At 47.4% G+C, this 22357-nt stretch overlaps 1 protein-coding gene and 1 pseudogene across 1 annotated transcript in view; both read left to right on the forward strand.

Annotated features, from left to right (window-relative positions):
• VAV3 (vav guanine nucleotide exchange factor 3) overlaps nt 1–22357 on the forward strand; it is a 315966-nt gene that overhangs the window by 35954 nt on the left and 257655 nt on the right. The gene's annotated exons all lie outside the window — the stretch shown is intronic.
• LOC136383655 (small nucleolar RNA SNORA44) lies at nt 13118–13236 on the forward strand (annotated as a pseudogene).

Here is a 22357-nt window from a genome sequence, read left to right on the forward strand (position 1 = left end):
GCAGCACTGGGACTTTGTGCTCATGAAACAAAAGCTCGTCATGTCATTCCCTCCGCCCTCTGCCCCTGGACTCCACCGTTCCATTTTCTGTCCCAATGAATCGGACTGCTCCAGGTACCTCCTGTAAGTGGGATCATACAATGTTTTCGTTCTTGTGTGATTGGCTTATTTCACTTGGCGTAATGTCTGCAAGGTTTATTCATGTATCCACACATCCCTGGTAGCGCATGTCAGAATTTCCTTCCTTTTTAAGGCTAAGTAATATTTAGTGGTAGATACCGTGATCTGTCTATATCTATCTATATCTCTATATCTATTTAATATATCTATATCTATATCTATCTATATCATCTATCTTTATCTCTTTATAAAATATGTGATATAATATAAATATATGTGAATAATGTTGCTACTAATGGGCGTGCAATTTCAATTTTTTATTAAGTATGAATATGCTTTGCGAGCTCTTCTGTATGAGTCTAGAGCTCACTGAACCTTCACACGGTGACTCACCTGCATAATTACCCTAGGATATTACCAGCACCCCAGATTCCCAGGTTCTAGTCCTCAAAGGTACTCCTATTTTGACCTTCCACGCTATGGGTTCATTTTTCTTGTATCTTATTTTAAACTCGATCTAAATGGAACCACACATAACGCACTCTTTTGTGTCTGGCCTCTTTTACTCAGTTTCTGTCTTGAGCTTTATCCCCATGTAGATGTTTCTCATCTTGTGAATGTATTGCTAAATTTATCCATTTTTCTATTTTCCATTTTTTAGTGTTACAGATGCTGCTGCTTTGAGCATCCTGTCCTGTATCTCAGTGGACACGTGCACACACTTCTGGTGGTTATAGAATTAGAAGTGGCTTTGTCCTCTAACTCCAGATCCTACACAGCACTCACCAGATCTTCTCCCATTATTCTTCTCAGTTTCCGGGCATTCCCCAATACTATTTAATATTTAATAAGACGAGTATTCCCAAGGAGCATATGGTCCTATTTCGCTGCTGTCCCAGATGGGACCTGTAAAGGAACAGGATAAACAATTTCACCATAGCCTCAGCTTTGCAAATATGTATATGAGGCACTGTTTAAAGTTGCTGTCCATAAACCGAATGTGGTCATATACGGACCTTTTTACAAGCTTCTTACATTTTCTTTGTTTGTATTGTACTTATATGATAAAAAATTCAAAGGCCGTAGATATTTCTGCTGACGATCTGCTGAGAAGTTGGCAAAGCTGGTAGAGAGCCAGGAAGTAATATTTCCGCTTTTGCAAATGGGGCAACCTTTGTGCTACTAGAGTGAGGCCTGCTGGCCAGCCAGAGTGTGTTAAAAAAGAATTTTTTTTTTCATCATTTAATTGGGAAGAATTTTGCGCCTATTATGTGTCCCCAAGCTTTGGCAGTGTCCCTGAGGTGACAGAGCACTCCTGTGAGTTTGATCTAGCTTTTCAACTGTTGTGAAATGAATCTTAGTTGAGTAAATCTCTTAAACGCTCACCCGTACCCGTGTCATCTCATCCAGTACTGGACGCTGAGCCCGGTCCAGCAGAGCACTCCCCCCTGAACCCCCCCGGGCAGAGATCTTGAAGAAGTTTTCACACGGGGTTCTGAAGACAGAGCAGGGCTATTCCTTTCTGGTTTAAGTGCAAGCTGGTGGCCTCGCAGCTGTTTCTGTACCGCGGAGATAAGTGGAGGTCAGGCCACGCGTTGTTCAAGGGCCGGTCGTCACTGACTTGTCTCTGTTTTAGCCAGGTGATTTCAAGCTAAGTGAGTTGTTACATAAGCCATCTTAACTGATGAAAATCAGTCACTTTCCTCCCTCACTGATTCTTTTTTTAAGGTCACCGTTATAATAGATCAAATATTTATGGGGTTTTTTTTTTGCATTCTGTGTCTGAACATGGATTCTGTTTTTCTTCATTTTTTTTTGTCTTTTATTGTTAAGGTATCACACGGCTCATTGTGGTTTCACAAAATGGTTTAAATGTTAATAAATTATATATTTATGGAAATAAACATTCTGTAAGTCTTTGTGTAGATATGTTAACATTTATGTTTACATGTATAACTGATAAAATATGCTTATAAGTTGTTTTATAATATTTAGAGGGAATATATGCACAATGTATATATTCCTCTCTCTATCTGCTTATCCCTCCATCCGTCCATCAATCCATCCTCCATCCATTCATCCCTTCATCCCTCTATCCTCCATCTGTCCATTAATCCATCCTCTATCCATTCATCCCTCCATCCTCCACCCATCCATCCCTTCATCCCTCCATCCTTCATCCCTCCTTCCCTCTCTCCATCCCTCCTCCCTCTCTCCCTCCCCCATCCCCCCACCCATCCATCCCTCTATCCCCCCACCCACCCATCCATATCTAAAATCAGGTCTGTCAGTTTGGGAAAGCCATTTAACCTCCCCTGCTCCTGGGGTCTTATCTTTATTTGTGGGGTTGTAAAACATAATTTCTTAGGCTTTTTGTACCTCAGGGTGTCTGATTTACCCAGGATCATAGCTTCCCAATTTTTATTAAGAGTAAGTTGAATAGTAACCCTCAGAAATGATCTGCTGTATGGAAATTTTGTTAAAATAGGTTCACTGGAGCCAAGGAGTAGAATATGTCTAGATTTGATATCTTATATTCTTTTCCTCTAGGAATGAGATTGCATGTTTAAATTGATGAACCCTCTAATTCCATAGTGAATTTGATTTAAGCAATAGTAATATTAAATTTTCTCTGCAAAAATACATTACTGTCCAATAAAAATTTAATATATTGTCAACTACAGATAGGTAGGCAAGTTTTATTTATTTTTTATTTATTTATTTATTTTTTACAGAGACAGAGTCAGATAGATAGGGACAGACAGGAACGGAGAGAGATGAGAAGCATCAATTTTTCAGTGTGACACCTTAGTTGTTCATTGATTGCTTTCTCATATGTGCCTTGACCATGGGCCTTCAGCAGACCAAGTAACCCCTTGCTCAAGCCAGCAACCTCGGGTCCAAGCTGGTGAGCTTTTTGCTCAAAGCAGATGAGCCCGTGCTCAAACTGGTGACCTCGGGGTCAAGAACCTAGGTCCTCGGCATCCCAGTTCGACGCTCTATCCACTGCGCCACCACCTAGTCAGGCGCAAGTTTTATTTTTAAGGTAACTAAACTACAGAGTATATTTCCAGTCAGCGATTTGTTTTTACTTAAATATAAATTTTAACCGGGGACTAACATAGTTTGTTATTTTTATGGGTTATAACTCAAGCGTAAAGTGGAGAATAACTTGAATGATAAACTGTATCTAGTTCATTAGTAGATTTGGATAGCTTGAGGTACCTTTCTGATATGCTTTTCTTTATGATTCATGCAATATGATTCATGTAACTGTGGCAATGCATTAAAAATAGGCCTTAAGGCCCTGGCCGGTTGGCTCAGCGGTAGAGCGTCGGCCTGGCGTGCGGGGGACCCGGGTTTGATTCCTGGCCAGGGCACACAGGAGAAGCGCCCATTTGCTTCTCCACCCCGCCCCCTCCTTCCTCTCTGTCTCTCTCTTCCCCTCCCGCAGCCAAGGCTCCATTGGAGCAAGGATGGCCGGGGCGCTGGGGATGGCTCCTTGGCCTCTGCCCCAGGCGCTGGAGTGGCTCTGGTCGCGGCAGAGCGACGCCCCGGAGGAGCAGAGCATCGCCCCCTGGTGGGCAGAGCGTGGCCCCTGGTGGGCGTGCCGGGTGGATCCCAGTCGGGCGCATGCGGGAGTCTGTCTGACTGTCTCTCTCCGTTTCCAGCTTCAGAAAAATACAAAAATACAAAAAAAAAAAAAAAAAAAAATAGGCCTTAAGATACTTGATACCTTATAGTTTATTTGCATGTAGTAGTTTTTTATTTTATTTTATCTGCACACCTAGTTTAATTCAGAAACACTGAGGAAATGCTTCTGAAACGGCTGCCCCCCCACATACACTTTGTTTCTTCTGCATCCTGCATCTTTTATCCTTAGCTTTTTCCTCTTCCTTTGCCCTGGTTTGGTTTGTAACAAGCTTGACGGACGTTTCTGACACCTTGTATGTCCCCAGAGAGCTAAGGATGTGCCTGTCTGTGTCCACTCGGATTTGTAAAACGGACCCGAGAGCCACAGTCCTATTTACCAGGCCGGCTGGTGTTAAAACCGCCGCCAGCTACGCGGTGGCTTCTGTTTCTGCTGCTCCGTTGGAACTGATGGTGTTGGGGCTTCTCATCCCGCTCTGTGCTGTCTCCGTTTCCAGCTGCTGTCTTCTTCCTCCCGGCTGCCCCTCCCTCCCCTGGCGCTGATGTGCGCCTGCGCGTAGGCACCTTCGACTCCTTTCCGTTTAGCTGGTCTGTAAGGTCCACGGAGGGGAAGCTTCGTTTTTACTCACCTCCCCACGTCGGCCTTGTGCTTGGCGTAGGAGAGATGCTCCCCAAATATTGGCTGATTAAATAATTGAATGTTGTTCCATTGTTACCTTTTTTTTTTTTTTTAAGTCAGTCCTTGGGTCTGGACATCCCAGCCCTGATGCATACTCGACTCACCTTTGACCTTGAGTTTCCTTCATTCCCGATGCCTGCGGGACGTGGACAGTTCTCCTGGGCCGCCCTGCCTGACCCCAAACATACCGAGCCTGTCTCTCGGTGTCTTCCTTGCGTTCTCCGTTTTTATGGACGGTCTCTTCTTTCTCCAGGTCACGTGGATTTAGAAATCGCTAGTTGTTCGAAGAGCCTCTGGGGTCCCGGCACAATTTACAGCGTCGCGGTTCAGGCCAGTGAGCTGTCGGACGGCAGCCAGGCTCCTGGCGCTTACTTACCTAATCGCCTTGCTTCGCTTTCCTTATCATCAAATTCCCGTCACCTTGGGCTTGTTTTGAGAATTATGTCAAAATCTACTTGGTGCGGTATGCGGCACATCACACGTGTGGCAGGAATTGCCTGCCTTCAGTCCTGGTTTCCAGTGGGTCATCGGGGACCCTGAGCTGTCCCAGGATTTTCAGCCAGGCCGCCCGGCGCTAGGCCAGGTTCTGATCCAGCGGTTCTCAACCTGTGGGTCGCGACCCCGGTGGGAGTCGAACGACCAAAACACAGGGGTCGCCTAAAGCCATTGGAAAATGTATTGTATAATAAATATGTATTTTCCGATGGCTTTAGGCGACCCCTGTGTTTTGGTCGTTCGACCCCCGCGACCCACAGGTTGAGAACGGCTATTCTGAACTGTTGCCTCAGTTACTGCTGGACTCCCCATCGGTCGGCGGGTTTTGACCAGACTGTTCTTCTCTCCGTCGCTAACACGATCAAGTCTGTACACTTGAGCCTGACATTTACACTGTGGGTCCATCTGATCATCGCTGACATTCCTAGTCTCGTTCTGGACTCTTCCTCCTGACCTTTCCTGTCGCTGTCTTCATGCTTTTCCCCCTCAACGTGTCTTGGTGCCTGGCACTCTCCCTCTCCCCTCTCCTTCCCGTTGGGTTTCCCCTGGCCGTGGTCGTGATTCTTGTTCTCGGGGAGGTTTTCCTGAACCCTGTCCTGTGACGTTACTCTCCCTGTTTAATCCGTGACTCTCGTCACCCCCTCACTGGGTGTCTGCTGAGACAGACGCCGCTCTGAGCGCTGCCTGCACTGGGGGCGGAGAAGACAGAGATCTCAGCCTCCCTGGCACAGGCCGTCCTGACTTGCGACACCTTTGTGTGTGGACATTTATTTATTGAACTCTTGTGCTCCTGTTTTCCTATATGGGTTGTTAATTTCTTAATTGATATTTGGGTATGATTTTTAAAGCTCTTAATATTTTCTTGAATGTCTTTCCCGGACCACAAGCTCTGTGACTGCACAGGACATAATGGGTGCTCACCAGATGCAGTGTCTTACCTTTGACGGTCAGTAACCCAGGATGTATCGCTTACTGCAGACATTAGGGACGGAACTAGGCTTCGGGTTTGCCCCGGGGGATAAAACACAGCCCCTGTCCCCATGGTACACATCGACGGACAGAATGGGCTGAGTGTAATTCTTGTTTAATTAACATGTATAAACTGCTGAAAGTTCCCAGAGTTCTTTTCTCCTAACTTATACCTCAATCCAGGCCTGGGAAGCTGTATTGTTCCTCTCTGTAGAGGAAACAGAGACCCAGTAACCTGTCTGGGTTCACATAGGATCGCAGCCTGGCTCTGTCTGACCTGCTTCTTAAAGGTACGCTGCCTCCAGTCTGATACACCGCGTGGGGGTGACAGTCACACCTTGTGCTTATCCTGCTTATCGGAAATATCATCTGCTTTTTTCTCCCCTGACTCATGTGTTTCTGGGTTTACGGTAAAAGAAAAGAATGGGGCAAGGAATTAGGATTTGGAAATGAGCCTAACGCCAATTGAGATTTTTGCATCTCATTAAACTGTTGCCAGTCAGCCTCAGACTCTGTTCCTTTGAGACTCTCTTACCACAGGGAAAACTTGTCACGGTGATAATTCCGTGTGAGGAGTGGCTTATGTTTGGAAAAGCTCTCTTGGCGTCTGGGTCCCCTGTCATCTGCAGAATCTCTGCCCCTTTACCCCTCGCTACCCCGTCAGACCCACAGATACGCTCCTGCCTTCATACCCGTGTTCAGGCTTTAATCTCCCTGCTGGGATGCCTTCTGTGAACTTTTCGTCGATTGAAATGGAAAACACTTGCCTTCCTTTTAGGTTTTGAAGTCAGTGCCACCTACATGCTTAGCCCCTTAGTCACATGCTGGCCACCGGGCCTTGCTGCTATTTCATATGTACTAGTTTTATTTCATTATCGAGACTTTTTCTTAATTTTTGGAGCGAAAGGGCCGAATCCTGTTTTCCTTCTTCTGTCTCCCACAATGTCGAGTGGCGTGCTGGGTGTCCGACCATGCCTACTAAGCAGACACTCAGATGTCGATGGAGGTAACTTTAATGATAGAGTTTGTGTTTCCTAATTATATCTGAGAACCTCGGGGCTTTCCAGAGGCTACCGCACATAGGGAGAGGGGGCAGGGGGGGGGGACTGTCTTCTCTGTGAAAACGGACACGGCCCCTTCATGTTGTGTATGTGGGATGGATTATAGAACGTTTCATGCATGGGATCAGCTCACCGAGTCCTCAATGATTTTACAGGAAAGAGAGCATTTAATCCTTACTGGAGAGGTGGTGACATTGGGACTCGGATACTGTGCCTGTATATCCGATGGCTGAAGCTGGGATTCCAGGACACACAGGAGGGACAGGAGCGACCAGGGTGTGAGCTCCAGAGGGCAGGGCCCAGGAAAATGTGTTGCACAGCAATGTTGCAAAATGAACTTGATGTTCTCGTAGCAGCTGCCCTTCGGATCCTCCCGGGCGTGGTGCACGCTCTTCTGACCTGTCTGCAGGCACGGCTGCGTTTGTCTCCTGCTGCTAGAGTTCACTGCCAACTAGCTGTGGATATCTGTAGCTTAGTTTCCTTTATTTCTTTTCTTCCTCTTTTTTCCTCCTCCACCTCCTCCACCTTCACCTCCTCCTTCTCCCTCATCGTCATCATCATCATCATCGTCGTCTGTGTGTGTGTATAGACATTTGTAGTGATGTATAAAACCATCTCAAGTCTTAAAAGTTATGTTTGAAAAGCTAATTGTGATGGTGGTAAACTCTGTGTTCGTGCTTCCTTAACTTGGTCCTCTGCCAGGGCAGAGGGTTGCCGCGGACAGGCTGGTGGATAAGCAGGTTGACCGCGCTGGGCTAGGAAATCCACGGGGCCGTATTTTGAGAAAGTTCCTTTTGCGCACACCTGCCTATATTTCACGAGTGGTTAAAAAGCCCTGGTCCTTTTCGGGATCTAGCCTTGAAAATTTATGAATGCTCCTCAAGTCAAATGCATTTCCTTTCTTTTGTCTCATGATTGACATCTCGCTGCAGGATGGGAAAACATTTGTCTAGTTATGTACTTATAATTTGTAGCATCTAACATTTTTTATTGCTTTTTCTCCTGGCGATTAGCAGTGTGATTTCATTGTTTTTCGTACACCCCGGGCACAAGGAAATGCCGAAGGGCCATCCGACCGGGGAGTCCGCGCTGGCGCTGCAGCGTTTTCCAGTCTAGCGTTTTGTATCTGTGGCCTTCGGATATTTCTGCGGAGGAATATTGCGTGTGAAGTCCATCTTCAAGGTTTCCTTTGCTTTTCGGTTTGTACAGTCAGATGTCAGGAGCATTTTTTAAATGTTTTTTTTTTCTTAATTTTTCCGAAGCCAGAAATGGGGAGGCAGTCAGACAGACTCCCGCATGCGCCCGACCGGGATCCACCGGCACGCCCACCAGGGGCGACGCTCTGCCCACCAGGGGGCGATGCTCTGCCCATCTTGGGGCATCGCTCTGTGGCGACCAGAGCCACTCTAGCGCCTGGGGCAGAGGCCATGGAGCCATCCCCAGCGTCCGGGCCATCTTTGCTCCAATGGAGCCTTGGCTGCGGGAGGGGAAGAGAGAGACAGAGAGGAGGGGGGGGGGTGGAGAAGCAGATGGGCGCTTCTCCTGTGTGCCCTGGCCGGGAATCGAACCCAGGACTCCTGCACGCCAGGCCGACGCTCTACCACTGAGCCAACTGGCCAGGGCCTAAATGATCAAAATTTTAAGACGTTAAAAGTAGGCATGGATTTCTGTAGCCAGTATGGACGCGGTGCAGAGAGGACTGTCTTCTGCTTGTGTTCTTGACGGGATGTTATCTATTTATAGTTTTTAAAATAAACCTTCACGAGAGGAAGTCATAAGAGGTTAGCTTGGAGCTCTGTAAACATGAGATTGCAGGCTTCGTCTGAGCTCGGGAGAGAAGTAAACAAGAATGCGGCAGGGCCACTGACTTGACTCTTAGTCCGAACGCCGCTGCACCCGGTGGCTTTGGTGCTACGAGGAGTGTGGCTGGGGTGTCTAAGTTCAACTTAGGAGGGTGAGTAGGGGAGACCATCTTTCCACAGAGCAGTTTGCTTAGGACCCCTGATTCCTGACGGTCACCCAAGTTTGCAAGTTTGCAGTTGCCTACTGTGTACTTGGTGCTTTGGGCTGAACCCTATGGTAGCGATTTACTGTATTTCCCCGTGTATAAGACACACCTTAGGCCCTGGCAGGTTGGCTCAGTGTTAGAGCGTCGGCCTGGTATGCAGGAGTCCCGGGTTCGATTCCCGGCCAGGGCACACAGGAGGGGCGCCCATCTGCTTCTCCACCCCTCCCCCTCTCCTTTCTCTCTGTCTCTCTCTTCCCCTCCTGCAGCCAAGGCTCCTTTGGAGCAAAGATGGCCCGGGTGCTGAGGATGGCTCCATGGCCTCTGCCTCAGGCGCTAGAATGGCTCTGGATGCAACAGAGCGACGCCCCAGATGGGCAGAGCATTGCCCCCTGGTGGGCGTGCTGGGTGGATCCCGGTCGGCGCATGTGGGAGTCTGTCTGACTGCCTTCCCATCTCCCCATTTCCAGCTTCGGAAAAATGCAAAAAAAAAAAAAAAAAAAAAAAAAAAGACACACCTTACTTTTGGGGCCTGAAATTTGGAAAAAAAAAAGTATTACATGAAGTTATTGAACTCGAGTTTTATTCATTGTAACATTCATACAACGCCTTATTACTGTCAGAACTCCCATCCATTAGCCTGTCCTCATCTGTGTCTGATGACGAATCACTGTCTTCATATATTGCCTCGTCCTCAGTTCCATCTATGGCATCTGAAGTGCCACAACCACTGTAGAAGACGCACCCAGTTTTTAGACCCCAAATTTTTTTTTGGGGGGGAAAAAAGGATGCGTCTTATCCATGGGGAAATACGGTAGGTCTGTAGTTAGACTTCTCCTCCCTGCTCCTGGCAGAGCTGTGAATATTTGGGGAAGATAAGATTTTAACAGAATAAGAAAAAAAGATTAGACCTGTGGTCTGTGGTCTTGATGTTAGTGATGTGAGAGGTCAGACCAGGGAGAGATGAGAGCGGAGGTGGAACTTCCAGAAAGATGTGATGGGAAGCGGGCCCTCGGGTGGGCGCATCGCACGGTTCTCCCCGCTGGTCAGAGTCCTGGGGGCCTGTCCTTCTCAACACACGCCTTTTAACCTTCTCGGGATTTTATTGTCCAAGACCTGTTGAAAAACCAGGGATAAGCCCTTAAGTTCCCGGTGTAGGGTTGTTGGGATCAAAAAACCCCACAAAAAACAGTGATGCAAATATTCCTTATTATGCCCTTGGGGTGGTATTTTCTTATGCATTTAAAAACTCTAAGGTTGCTTACCAAGAATCAGAAAACAAAAGCAATATTTATTTTTAATCGACACATTCTCTTTAGAAATCTTAAGTCTTTGCTCGAGGTTGTCATTTCTGTGTCAAAATGTTTCTGTGAAACCCTTGGTTTTTTTTTTGTTTTCTTTGGGGGGGATGACAGTTTCAGGTATGTTTTCAGTACGTTCCCCAAACTTCACAAAGCTGTCATTCTTCACAGGAAAATTATTAAAAAAAAAACATAACCCAACAAAAAAAATACGTGGTACTTCCTGTCCTGTAAACTCCCACTTGTTTAGTCCTGGTCCGGCCACTTTGTCTCGTTACTGTAGCAGGACACTTGAATTTGCTACATAGTTTTGTCCAAACTAGTGCTGTTTGCGATAACTTGATAGCATTTGTTTCTAGACAATGAAAGTGAGCAACAGGAATCCAAGGGCCATCTAAGGGACCTGTCCAAGGACCCGTGCTAAATTTGTGGCCAACAGTGTTTAAACTCGGGCCGATGCAAGGTTTTATTTTATTTCCTCCCTGACGTGATTTTCTCGGTTGGCTGACTAGAATAGAGCCCACTTCGTTCTCACTGGCCAGTCTGTGGGTGGTCCATTCTCACTGGGCCCCTAACAGCATCACTTTTTGAGAAACTGCACTCGCCGTCTCGTTGGTGGCCTCTTGTTCCTGACTCACACACGGGGACATCCTCTCTTCAGAGTACTAACAGGGAAACCAGATGCACCTTTAAATGATTGGATTTGCGTCTCATTTACTTCTTGTAGCTGTTTTGAGGACTTGGAAATGATTCAGGCCAGTCTTGAGAGAGGTCACCACCACGGCTCCAGTAGCTTCGGACCCTGCTCGGCCCACGGAGGCGTCCCCAGGAGGCGCGGCGATGTTAGGCTGTTAAAAACTTGTCTGTGGGTGATCCACCGTGACCTTGACTTTCCCCCTTGTGTTGACCCCCCTTTCTTTGTCTGCAAGGTACTTAGGTTGAACTTGTGTTTCACGTAAAACTCACAGGACAGAGAAGACAAGCTAAGGATATAACTTACAGAGAGGTGTTAATGTTAGGCAGATCACCACTCACTTATTTTCTATTTTATGCCTCTTTGTGTATAATCAGAAAAAAAAAATCTCTCAGAAACCTCTAGCTGTAACGCTTAGGATGAAATTGTACTTTTGCGTGCTGCCATTGTCCTAATAACAGCCGGGGAGAGAGGAGGTCTGCTTTGTTTTTAGGGCGACAAGCAACTGAGTAATGTACTTGTCCGGTGGTGGTGAGGGGTCCGGTTCTGCCTGAGGTTCACGTGGTCAAGCCTACTCTTTACAAGCTGACATGTTAAAATATCATATTTGAGATGTAAACCTTATATTATGCATATTGCATATGTTAAGTTTTATTGTGATTGGAGACAGTCTACTAGATTGAGTATAACCTTTTTTTTTTTTTTTTCTGGAGTCAGGGTCAGTACTGTGACCTTCAATGACTTAAAAGTACGTCTGATTTTCCCTGAACGTCCGTCAGCCGACAGCCGTCACTGCCACGGAGCTCATCTGGGGCTTCTCTCATCGTGTGGCTTAGAGGAAACATCGCCTATACCATTTTGGGTAGACTGACTTAGGAAATTCTAAAGGGTGGTCTGAAAGCTTCCTCCTTGGAATGAAGCGTATGTGGGTCACCTTCCTCAGCACCCAGGAGAGGGCCGGCTTTGTAACTGACATCCCCGTAAACGTTGTGATGGCTGATGACCCAGGGAAGATGTTTATTTTTGCTTCTTTTTTTTTTTCTTAACCGTGTTTGGAGAGATTTAGGTCGGGTGTTGGTAAGACTTTGGAGATAGACAGGCCTGGCTCGCTCTATATTCCACGGATGTCACTCCGTAGCTCCGCCATCTCGGGCGTTCCACCCCAGCCCACAGGGTCATTTCCTCGTCTGTAGGTGGGGATTATCCCGCTTTCGTCATGGGGCATCAAGGAAGACTCCACGTAATGGGTTTAGCATAGCACCTGCACGGAGGAATTGCTCAGTGAATGTCATCAGCATGATAATTGTATTAACTGTGGGTTTTATTATTTGGCCTTGATTTATGCTTGCTTGTTCTTAGTGGCTTTATTTTCTTTTTTTTTGGGGGGGGTGTCAACGTGATTTATTTATTTTTATTTTCCCATTAATATTGATATTCAATATTATATTAGTTTCAGGTGTACAGCGTAGTGATTAGACATTTATATAACTTAAGAAGTGATTCCTCCAGGAAGTCTAGTACCCACCTGGCACCTTACATTGGTTATTACACTATTAGTGACTGTATTCCCTGTGCTGTGCTTTACATCCCTGGATGGTTTTCTAACTGCCCGTCTGTCCTTCTCAATCCCTGCCCCCCCCTTCCACCCAGCCCCCCAGCTCCCTTCCATTTGACAACCCTCGGCTTGTTCTCTGTGTCTGTGAATCTGTTTTCTTTGTGTGTTTTGTTCCTTTATAGAGTCCACACAGCAGTGAAATACCCTGGGATCTGTCTTCCTCTGTCTGATTAGTTCACTTGGCGTAACACCTTCTGGGTCCATCCTGTAATTCTCAGTGGGTTTGGAATGTCAAGCCGATCCCACTTGACGTTTGGAAGAAGAGGCTGTCATGGAATAGATAATGTATGAGTATTTTTTTTTTCACTGATTATAAAGATTTGCCCACCCTCCCATGTGGGAAGATATCACAATCAGAGAACAACTCTATACGTGACCAAGCGACCGGGTACACCTTTTGCATTTTGTGACTTTTAAAGAAGTGTTCGTGAACAGCCAGGAAGAGTTCTGTAAGATTAACATTACGTCCTACAATTGCAGAGTTTTGGTCATCTGTGTGCTTAAAGCAGCGATAGAAGTGAGACTCCCAGCGCGCTTCCGAGGGCTGAGGCTGGGGACCTCCAACTACATGTGAGAGCGGCCTGGAGAGACCGTGACAGCTCGGTCACCATGACAACGGCAGTTGCCATTCGCCTTCCCTGTAATACCTCAAAAAAAAAAAAAAAAGATTTCACACCACAACTTTTCAGGAAATTCTCCACATTTTAAATAAAAAATTTTTTTTTTTTTTGTATTTTTCTGAAGCTGGAAATGGGGACAGTCAGACAGACTCCCGCATGCGCCCAACCGGGATCCACCCGGCACGCCCACCAGGGGCGATGCTCTGCCCACCAGGGGGCAATGCTCTGCCCCTCTGGGGCGTCGCTCTGCCACAACCAGAGCCACTCCAGCGCCTGGGGCAGAGGCCAAGGAGCCATCCCCAGCGCCCGGGCCATCTTTGCTCCAATGGAGCCTTGGCTGCGGGAGGGGAAGAGAGAGACAGAGAGGAAGGAGGGAGGGGGGTGGAGAAGCAAATGGGCGCTTCTCCTATGTGCCCTGGCCGGGAATCGAACCCGGGTTCCCCGCACGCCAGGCCAACGCTCTACCGCTGAGCCAACCAGCCAGGGCCTTAAATAAAATTTTTAATAGAGTCTATACCATACTATATTTGATGGATGTGGGGTTTGCCAGTAATTTATAGCAATTGGATTACAACGGGTCTAACAGATTATGTAATTTATATTTGATAATGGAAATATTAAATTCTGAATAATTGTGATCATTTTTTCTCCCTAGTCTCTGCTCACCATCATTTAATTTTTATTGTGTCTAAAGTCTGTTAATGGAGTTATGAACCGACTGCTCTTGTCAAGTCTATCGATGTAAATACTCTGACAGTAATGTTTTATTGAAACGACCGCTGCCTTCGGAGTGGCTCAGAGAGGCTGGGACACGTTACTTAACTGCTCCCTTGCTGCTTTTAATCACTTGGGAGGAAGTTGTCTCTGTGTCCAGTGTTCTTGGACAGGCTCTGTTTGCTGAGACTTGAAAAGCAAAGTGAATAGGATAGGATAACCTTTGAATGCAGAAATTTTAAGGTGCTGCTCAAGGAAAAGGTCCTAAAATAATTGTTATGTATGAATTAGTCTGAAAGCAGTTATTTGAGTTTAAGTTTTCAATTACAGTTTATATTTGAAAAACAATTAGATAGCAAATTAATTTTTTTTCAGCCATTTGTAGGGATATCAATCTGGCAAAGCTTTTTCCCAATGTCTTTAAATTTTTTTAAAGTTTCAGCAGAGTTGGTATACGCTGGTTATGTTAGTTTCAGGTATATGGCGTAGGGATTCGACATTTTTCTGCCTTACAATGTGATTGTCCTGCTCATGCTAGTCATCATCTGTCAGGTGTAAACCGATCATGCTGTTACTATACCGTGTATAATTTAAACTTCACAAATGGCTGGAGTGATTTATACAAAATATAACTTGCCATGGCAAGTATATATTTATTTTGCTGAGGTGTGTAGGGAAGTTCCTCCCTACAAGAAGTACTTTCAGAGTATTGTTTTGGGTGGAGAAGGGGGATGGTGCAGATTACACACAAACCTTTTGGTCTGACTCCTTCTGTATCCGGTGTCACAGCTCCGTCGAACTCTGTTTTCTCTTCTGTCTTTTCCCTTTAACATGGAAAATAGGAAAACGGGGTTATAACATTGTGTAAGAAAAGTACGTCCAATTTAATGCATGCAAAGGTGTGAAGAGGGACAAAAGTGTTAAGTTAAAGTATAACTGTTTATAACAAAACAAAAAAAAAGAAACCCAAGACCCTTCCTGGTTGAACCCCACTATAAATGCGGGATATTTATTATTTATTTATTTTTAAATTTTTGCATTACAGTTGACATTCGATATTTCTGTGCTAGTTTCAGGAGTATCGCATAGTGGTTAGACGGTCTTATACTACTTTACAAAGGGCTCCTCCCCCACCCAGATATTTCAAGTACCTACCTGAAACCCGGTCTGTTTATTTTAAAAAGCCAGAACATTAAGAATAAAGTTGTTTATGATCTCGGCTGCTGGAGATTACCGTTGTTTCCTTTCTGCGTAAAACAGGAAAACAGACACCACTGTATGTATTTTCGCAGGAAGAGGTTTAACATAGGGAGTGACTCAGGGAGTGAATATTGGAAAGAAATAATACGTTCCTGTTAGGAAACCAGGAAGAGCTGGAATCACAGGAAGCTGCCACCTGGGAGCTCAGAGACCTGCCTCCCCAGAGTGATTGATTGCCAAGCCTGCCACTTGCAGCCACGCCAATATCAGTCTGACATTTGTCCCCACTTCTGTCTGCCACTGTTGGGATGGACTACGGTAGTGGTCCCCAATCCCCGGGCCACGAACCGGTACTGGTCCATGGGCCATTTGGTACTGGTCCGTGGAGAAAGAATAAATAACTTACATTATTTCCATTTTATTTATATTTAAGTCTGAGCGATATTTTATTTTTAAAAAAATGACCAGATTCCCTCTGTTACATCCGTCTAAGACTCACTCTTGATGCTTGTCTCAGTCACGTGATACATTTATCCATCCCACCCTAAAGGCCGGTCCATGAAAATATTTTCTGACATTAAACCAGTCCGTGGCCCAAAAAAAGGTTGGGGACCACTGGACTACGGCATCTTCTTTTCAGCCTTCTTGCTTAACCTGAGTGTCTCTCATCAATGAAGCCCACACCCAAATCCTGCCGACGTGGAGCCTGGGAAATGTGGTTTCCAGTCTGCCAGCCACTGGGAAGAAGCTTGAGAGGACAGGTGTGATGGTGATTAACTTTGCCAGAAAGTTGTCATGGAGACAGAAGAATCCCCGGGGTAAAGAGCTGGGCCCTTTGGCTTCTGGAGGTTCAACTCCATGTCGTGTCATCCGCATGAGCACCCACCAGCGCTTCACGTTCCATATCGTTTTCTTATAAAAATATCAAGGATTTTATTTTATTTTTATTTATTTATTTATTTATTTTTTGTATTTTTCTGAAGCTGGAAACCGGGAGAGACAGTCAGACAGACTCTCGCATGCGCCCGACCGGGATCCACCTGGCATGCCCACCAGGGGCGATGCTCTGCCCCTCCGGGGCGTAGCTCTGCCGCGACCAGAGCCACTCTAGCGCCTGGGGCAGAGGCCAAGGAGCCATCCCCAGCGCCCAGGCCATCTTTGCTCCAATGGAGCCTTGGCTGTGGGAGGGGAAGAGAGAGACAGAGAGGAAGGAGAGGGGGAAGGGTGGAGAAGCAGATGGGCGCTTCTCCTGTGTGCCCTGGCCGGGAATCAAACCCGGGTCCCCCGCACGCCAGGCCGACGCTCTACCACTGAGCCAACCGGCCAGGGCCATATCAAGGATTTTAAAAACAGTTTTGCTTTTGAGATTATTTGGCGACGAGTAGCTCACTTAATTCACAGTTGGTTATCACTTCATAATTAATAACTATGGCTATTTGAGGATTCTTTGAGAGTAAGAGGAGTTTCACTCAGATTGTTTTCAAACAGAATTAAACCTTCGTGAATGCCGAATTGAGCAACTGTTGTTACATCCTGTGACCCTGATGCCGTTTAAGGTAGATACTTATCAACTTCAGCTTGGAAGTTTTAAAAAATAATTTTAAGACACCTCGCTTTATTTTTTGGAGCCTCAGATATTGTCTGTGGGCCTGTGAAGAGCTCATCGGCCTGGGGCATCGTGTCCGAGGTCCCTAACAGCGTGGCCCACAGAGTATTTCAAGGGTGGAGGTAGGGAGCATGGTGTGGTGGGTAAGAGCAAAATTAACTGGAAGAGTGCTGTGGGGTTAAGGATTATGTTCTGCAATGGTACAGCCTTGGTGCTATGTTTAAAGCAACAACAATAATGAAACTACATGAAATCAGATCACACAGTTTCAGGTCTCAGCACTGTTCTTTTTGGGTTTTTTTTGCATTTTTCCGAAGCTGGAAACGGGGAGGCAGTCAGACAGACTCCCGCATGCGCCCAACCGGGATCCACCTGGCATGCCCACCAGGGGGCGATGCTCTGCCCATCTGGGGCATCACTCTGTTGCATCCAGAGCCATCCCCAGTGCCCGGGCCAACTTTGCTCTAATGAAGCCTTGGCTTCGGGAGGGGAAGAGAGAGACAGAGAGGAAGGAGAGGGGGAGGGGGGGGAGAAGCAGATGGGCGCTTCTCCTGTGTGCCCTGGCCGGGAATCGAACCCGGGACTTCTGCACGCCAGGCCAACGCTCTACCACTGAGCCAACTGGCCAGGGCCAGCACCATTCTTAAAGCAGCGTGACCTTGGGCTGGATGTTTAGTGCTCGGAAGCTTTAGTTCCCTTATCTGTAAAATGGGGACAATAGTATCTTTCTCTACAGTGAATGTCTACTTAGGGAATCCGACATAAAGCATGTGGCTAGCCCTCCATAAATGCCAACTCAGTAGTTATAGATGTGATTTCTGATTTGTCTTGGCACTCTCTGCATTCACTGGGGGCGGGGGGTCCCTGTCCTGCCTGTTCTAGACAAGGGAAATGGGTCCAGGATTGTTCCCTTTCTGCCCCCAAAAGATTGAGATGGACAGGACCTCTTGGAGTAGCAGCTCTGGTGTGGGATTCTCCATCTGGTTGGGTGATGATGAGAGCATTCTGTTTTATGAATTACATGTGAAGTCTGAATTCACAAAAGTGCCTTACAAATGTTAATTATAGAGCATGAATACCGGTATTTTCTACCTGGGAATTTCCTGGGCTCCCTGAGAACTGCATTGGTGTCTGTACCTCACTCAGGACTTTGGTTAGATGACACGGTCCTGAAACCCGTGTGTGATGAGAGGGTGTTGATGCCGACCACGGCTGCTATTTGCTAATTTGGGTGCTGGGAGAGGACAAGAATATTGTTTAAGCCAGGGGTCCCCAAACTTTGTACACAGGGGCCAGTTCACTGTCCCTCAGACCGTTGGAGGGCCGGACTATAAAAAAACTATGAACAAATCCCTATGCACACTGCACATATCTTATTTTAAAGTAAAAAAACAAGACGGGAACAAATACAATATTTAAAATAAAGAACAAGTACATTTAAATTAACAAACTGACCAGTATTTCAGTGGGAACTATGCTTTTCTCACTGACCACCAATGAAAGAGGTGCCCCTTCCAGAAGTGCGGCGGGGGCCGGATAAATGGCTTCAGGGGGCCGCATGTGGCCCGCGGGCCGTAGTTTGGGGACCCCTGGTTTAAGCGATGGAGGAGACGGTACTTCAGGTAAGGAGAAAAGTCACACCATGACATTCTTAAAGAATACTGAAGCTTAGACTTCCAGCAGCAGCCGAATCAAGATAGGTCTAAGTCAGAGTGGTAGTCATGGTCCTGGAGGTGGCAGGAAGGATGACAAGGACAAGGACAAGAGATATGAACCTCCCACACCAATGAGCATGGGGAAAAAGAAGAAGAAAACAGAGGGACCAGATGCCACCAGCCAACTGCCACTGTGACACGTCACACAGGCTGTGCCGGTTGAAGTGACCGACGTTAGCACTAAAGACTGTCTGCCTTCTCATGGAGGAGGAATTCACTAGACATCAGGAGCAAATGAAGCCTTTTGCGGAAAATCAAGAGGAGGAAAGATCAAGGTGGCTGATCTTGGGGCGGGGGAGACCCCAATGTCGATAGGAACCTTGAAAGAGGTCCTTGATGGCCGTCGCGCCATTGTGTCCACCTCTGTGGGCTCAGAACACTCTGTCAGCATTCTCTCATTTGTGGGCAAGACCCTGCTCGACCCAGGCGCGTGCCCGAGTGAGGGGTGCTGATGGGAGACACGGATCCCTTGGCCACAGTGACGAAGGTGGACAGGCCCCCATAGGAGATCTCGGCTGACAGTGGGGGGTTGAATAACCAAATCCAGGAAGTGAAGGCGTCTGTGGAACTTCCTCTCACTCATCCTGAGTATAAGAAAGAGAGGGGTTCACTAAGCTCCCTAAAGGGGTCCTTCTGTATGGCCTCACCTGGCACAGGTAAAACCTTCCCTCCCTCCCTCCCTCCCTCCCACTGGTTTGGGGTTGGCACGCGTCGTGGTGTATGAGAGAGGGCTGACCTGAGATAGGCTGGGTGTCTCAGGCACACATCTCTGGGCACACCGGTGTCTGCTTCTCACAGCTTCTGCTCTACATCCACCACTTCCCTCCCTTCCTCCATCCTTCCCTCCCTTCCTCCCTCCCTCCCTGGGTCATTAAAAACAAGCAAACAAAAGAAATCCACTAAGGGTCCTGAGCCAGGTGCTACATACGTGGACGTGGCCTCACTCATTGACGAGACTTCCCCATTGTAGGGCTCACTTCGACATGGGACACGTGCTGCTGGCCTCCAGAAGCCGCCTGTGATTGAGAACCTCGGCTTAGTCGTGGCTTCTGGCCACAGTCACAGGCCCTCCGCATTTCGGGAAGTGGCTGAGATGGGCAGGGGTTGCCGGAAGGTCCCGTCCCGGCCTTTCTGGGGATCTTCCGTGCACGCCTTAGGCATGAGCACCCCGTCAGTGGTGTTGAGACGTCGGGTAATCAGAAACGGGGGGGGGCAACTTACGATCTGGGAGGTTTCCTTTTATGACACGGGACTGATCCTCTGGTCATCTCAGTACCCCAGAGGCACGCTTGTCTTCCGGAAACTCTGCACTTGTGTTTGAAGCAACTCTGCACCACTGGTTTCTGTCTAGCTGGCAGGGGTCCCCAAACTTTTTACACAGGGGGCCAGTTCACTGTCCCTCAGACTGTTGGAGGGCCGCCACATACAGTGCTCCTCTCACTGACCACCAATGAAAGAGGTGTCCCTTCCGGAAGTGCAGTGGGGGGGCCGGATAAATGGCCTCAGGGGGCCACATGTGGCCCGCGGGCCTTAGTTTGGGGACGCCTGGTCTAGCGCTTACATGGGTGGCAGTGCTCGACTTTGAATGCATTTATTAGGTTTTAGACGATCACAGGAATCTTGAACATTTTCTTATTAGAAGGCAGTCCTTCCTTCTATTTTTAAAGAAATGGCTTAATGTTATTCAGAAGAGTCAAGATTTTTCTATCTTAGAAAGCAGTTTTTGAGCCAGCAGCAAAACTTGATTACCTGAAATGAAATACGAATGATTAAGTGACTTCATAAAAATCAATAAAATCGAACCAGCTGAGAAACCAGTGCACTTTATCCATACGCATTTTTAAAGCACAGTGCTCACCAAAATGAGGGGATGTTTCACAATGGATAGGAAGCTGCAGAATGCCCCTCATTTGTGTGAGCAGCGGATTTTCCGCGTCCTCGTGGTGCGTATATTGGCTCAGTGGATTGCAAGCTGAGTGCGAAGTGGCAAGTTTCACTTATGAAAAGTGTTCTGGAATGTTAGGGTTTTTTTTTTTTTTTGTATTTTTCTGAAGCTGGAAATGGGGAGAGACAGTCAGACAGACTCCCGCATGCGCCCGACCGGGATCCACCCGGCACGCCCACCAGGGGCGACGCTCTGCTGGAATGTTGGTTTTAACAGCCCGAGGTCTTTCGGAGCATCCTCGGCGAACAGTTACGGGCCTGCTGTGGGTAAGGCCCTTGGTAGGCGCTGGGGAGCGTTGTTGTTCAAGAGCGACTTTCATTCTAGGTAGAGATACACCAAGGCCATATCTGGAAAGAAAAAATACATATCAAGATAGGGTAGCAGATGCCAGTGGTCACCTATGTGCAGAAGGGAGTTTAGCAACTGTGATGGCCCTGGTTTGGGGTTGGCAGTCTTCGCGGTGTATGAGAGAGGGCTGACCTAAGATAGGCTGTGGCGTCTCAGGCACACATCTCTGGCCACAGCGGTGTCTGCTTCTCACGTCCACAGTGGTGGATGCTCGACAGCCACCACTTCCCAGACGATCTGGGCCGCTCTGGCCAGACCTTCTGTGCACCGGCCGGTGTTCCCTGCCATCCGGGTCCTTTCGGAGACATTGCTTTTCTTCCGAAAATTTGAAGGTGCGTGTCCTCACCCGCTGTTCGGTCAGATATTTTCTTTTCTTTTTTTTTTTTTTGAAATATTTTTCTGAAGTTGGAAACGGGGATAGACAGACAGACTCCCGCATGCGCCCGACCGGGATCCACCCGGCATGCCCACCAGGGGGCGATGCTCTGCTCACCAGGGGGCAATGCTCTGCCCCTCCAGGGCGTCGCTCTGTCGCAACCAGAGCCACTCTAGCACCTGGGGCAGAGGCCAAGGAGCCATCCCCAGCGCCCAGGCCATCTTTGCTCCAGTGGAGCCTCGGCTGCGGGAGGGGAAGAGAGAGACAGAGAGGAAGGAGAGGGGGAGGGGTGGAGAAGCAGATGGGCGCTTCTCCTGTGTGCCCTGGCCGGGAATCGAACCCATGACTTCTGCACGCCAGGCCGACGCTCTACCACTGAGCCAACCGGCCAGGGCCCAGTCAGATATTTTAAAGATCAAATGTTCCGCCTTTTCTTTTTTGCTCAGCAGCACACTTGCACATCCTAACTTTGATTTTTCTTTCCTTTTTGTATGTCGGCTGGCCTTGTTGAGAAGGAGGGACGGGTCTTGGTCTCTGCCTCGTCGCTGAACAGCTCCACCCTGGTGGACAACCTCGTGTCAGCCCTGACCCTGTGGCTGGTTGACGGTCCAGCTGTGTGTGTCAGCCACTGGGTTTGTCTCTGAGCTCCGTGACTCTTGTGTCCGTGGCTGGGACACCGCGAATGCGTCCTGTCTCTCTTTGCTACAGCAGACACCAGTGTGGCTAAGGCATAAGCAAGTTGCCCTATTTTAGGAGATCCCACAAATATGTCAGTAAAGTTATTATTATTTTTTTAAGTTACAATTTCATTGGTATCCTGCTGGCCAACTATGTGTAAGATTTGTAAACTCATGGCAGGTGATATTATACAGTGTGTCCATAAAGTCATGGTGCACTTTTGACCGGTCACAGGAAAGCAACAAAAGACGATAGAAATGTGAAATCTGTACCAAATAAAAGGAAAACTCTCCCAGTTTCATACCTATTCGGTGCAGTTCGATGTGGGCTCACGCACAGATTTTTTAGGGCTCCTTAGGTAGCTATCCCGTATAGCCTCTACAGACTCGTCACTGACTGATGGCCTACCAGAACGGGGTTTCAAACTGTTGGTTTCCTTCAACTGCTTATCCCACCGAGTAATGTTATTCCTATGTGGTGGCACTTCGTTATAAATGCGCCGACATTCATGTTGCATTTTGGTCACGGATTCGAATTTAGTGAGCCACAGAACACACTGAACTTT

The sequence above is a fragment of the Saccopteryx leptura genome, chromosome 11 (genome assembly GCF_036850995.1).
Source record: "Saccopteryx leptura isolate mSacLep1 chromosome 11, mSacLep1_pri_phased_curated, whole genome shotgun sequence".
Classification (NCBI taxonomy): domain Eukaryota; kingdom Metazoa; phylum Chordata; class Mammalia; order Chiroptera; family Emballonuridae; genus Saccopteryx; species Saccopteryx leptura.